Source organism: Morone saxatilis, unplaced genomic scaffold (assembly GCF_004916995.1).
Source record: "Morone saxatilis isolate NCDOM2014 unplaced genomic scaffold, NCSU_SB_2.0 Contig19, whole genome shotgun sequence".
In the NCBI taxonomy this organism is placed as follows: domain Eukaryota; kingdom Metazoa; phylum Chordata; class Actinopteri; family Moronidae; genus Morone; species Morone saxatilis.
This window is the reverse complement of record NW_023339751.1, coordinates 9,976,655-9,979,273: the sequence shown is the minus strand read 5'-3', so window position 1 is coordinate 9,979,273 and position 2,619 is coordinate 9,976,655. Positions and strand designations below refer to the sequence as shown.

At 43.6% G+C, this 2,619-nt stretch overlaps 1 protein-coding gene across 5 annotated transcripts in view; it reads right to left on the bottom strand.

Moving 5' to 3' along the window:
- The window catches only part of ldb1a (LIM domain binding 1a), a 19,615-nt gene that overhangs the window by 9,948 nt on the left and 7,048 nt on the right, over positions 1–2,619 (bottom strand). Inside the window, exon 1 of one of the 5 annotated variants that reach the window (XM_035663439.1) lies at positions 645–987. The exons of the other annotated variants lie outside the window; for them this stretch is intronic. The gene's annotated coding sequence lies outside the window, so the exon portion shown is untranslated. Of the gene's footprint in view, positions 1–644; positions 988–2,619 lie in introns of those variants that run through there. 5 annotated transcript variants of the gene reach the window in all.

Here is a 2,619-nt window from a genome sequence, read left to right as displayed (position 1 = left end):
CATGTAGATAATGACGGCTCCACGGACCAGACACAGGGTCTTAGTGAAAGACATCACCCGGGGCAGGCATCCTGAGTTTGTGTACACATTACAAATAAAGAGAGGAATGACTCCAGCCTGAAAGCACCTAAATTAAGATCAGATGACAATGCACTCGAATAAATAAAAAGGTTTAGTGTTAAATAGTGAGACTTTGGTGCAGTTCAGTCCGCCCAAACTGTTCACTGCAAACAATAGAGCTGCATCCAAGAAGCTGGCCCTCGGCCAATAAAACATCCAGAGCAATGTGCGGACTCCCTCTACATACTTACACTGCTGCCAGCTTATTGCTCGGCCTGTGTGCACACAGTTATAAATAAATAAATAAATAAATAAATAAAACAGCATTCACTTTAACACACACACACACACACACACACACAGGACCAGGCGTGAACTGAACCGCAAGGCCCCGCATTCATTAAGCGTTTGCAGAGGACGGGTGCCATTGCTAAACTATTAACCTAGCTCGTAATGCTAAAACTACATCCACTTAAAAACACCCCGCGCTTGTTTTTACGGTTTTTTTTTTTTTGTTTGTTTTAGCGGGTTTGCAATTAAAACCAGTGTCGATGAAGCAGTGTGGCTGTTAAGTTGGGAGTTACCTGCAGAGAAAAAAGGGGGTCCACCGAAACGCGGTCCACACCTCCGCTCGGTGTTTCTAGCCGCCTAGCCTCGCAAGCTAGCCGGTGAGCAGCTCCAGCTCCGACCCTTAGTACCGCGGTGCTGCGATCCCACCAGAGACGGGGAGAGGAAACACCTCCAGCCTACTTACTCCGGTTCCCGTCAGGCTGCGATCCTCCCGAACTGGATGTTTTTAAATGTCATTTGTTTCACGGGGGGGGTACGGTGCTACCTTTTTATTTTTTTCTACTACTACTACAGGACCCTTTGTTCCTGCCAGCCGAGCCACGAACAAACAAAGACCCCGCCTCCTCCAGGCTCCTCCGCCCATCCCGACTCACAGGCCTCCCTCCCTCCTGCCTCCCCTCCAGGGGCCCCTAATTTTTGTCTCGTACAGGACCCCCAGAGTGGCCCAAGGTGGGTCCCATTGACAGGAACAGTCCCAGCCTATTTCTGCCCCTTAAAAACTTATACAGAATGGGACCCCCAAAAAAAAAAAAAAATAGATACGACTTTCCCTCAGGATAAATAAAGGTATACTCATCTATCTACTCATCTATCTATCTATCTATCTATCTATCTATCTACCCTCTAATCATCTGCATGAAATATTCAGATGTCAGCTCTCCACACCGCGGCCCCGAAGACTATACGATAATAACAACTCTCCACATCCCACATTATAATAACCACCTCTAGGAAATGTTTTTTAGACTTGATTATCCATCACCTGCATTTATGTTATGAAAGACATCATCTGGTGCTAGTTGTGATTGTAAGTTGTGATGTGAGTTTCGTATTTTTATATGTAATAATAGTCTTCTCTGTTGTCTTACTTTTTGCTTTTTGTTTTTTTTCAGATCAAGAAAAATTTATAAGTCGAGAAGATTGGGTAACTTTTTCATGATGGTATCCGTCCTGATGTCCAGTATCATACACTTATATCAAGTGTGATGTACGAAACCTACAACCACCAGTCTGCACATACACTGGAGAAATGGAACTCTGTTACAAGTAGAAGTAGATACGTCTTGTGTCCAGGTAAGAAAACTTTAACAACATTTACATATTCCATGTCGTGAGTTAGCAATGTCGCCAACCACAAACCCACAGCATCAGCATTTAATAACATATAGAAGAAAGAGTGTTAATGCCTTTGATATAGGCCTTTTTTGAATATAAGAACTGCTTATGCCAGAAGACACCAACTTCCAACGGTACCGAGTTTTTTTTATTTGAGTTCTTATTAAGCCTACCCAGATGGCAGAGATGCTAGCGCACCGCAATTCTATTTTCTGTATGGCTTGTATGTTTCACAACAGTAAATCTAGTTGGACCCAATATTTACCCAGGCATATGCATGGCTATGCTACATTTCTGAGAGTAGTCGCATAGCTGCGATGTAAGTTTAAGTGATTTTGTGGAGACAGACTTACGTACTGGGGCCATTCAATAGAAAAGGAGTAGGAGCCGAAACGGAGTAACAGCAATAATATCGAGATCGGCCCTTGGATGATATGTTTAGCCTCAATAGTGTACACCACCAGTTGTGCACACTCTAATATGCTGGACGGGCCAACAATGGGGCGTGCAAGCATTTATTACGCCATTCTAAGGAGCACCACTATACCAACTCTGAGCCTTGGAAGTGCAGGTGATTAATTAGCAGGTAGAGAGACGACTTGAGAGTGAAGGATCAGAATATCTGAGTGCCTGATTTTATATTACATACTGGTCCCATGTTCAAGCAACATCAACATGAATTATTTTGCCGGTCTCAAATGCTCCGTTCAGTGTCTACAATCCCTAAAGTACAGTATCTTTTTTACTCCCCTAGTAGCCCTAAAGCTCCACACTCCCTGCAGTAATCCATTAATATATGTATGGTCTATTACACGAATATTTACTTGTTGCGCGAGCCACAGTGGAGTATACGGCCTGCATTGTGAATTTTTT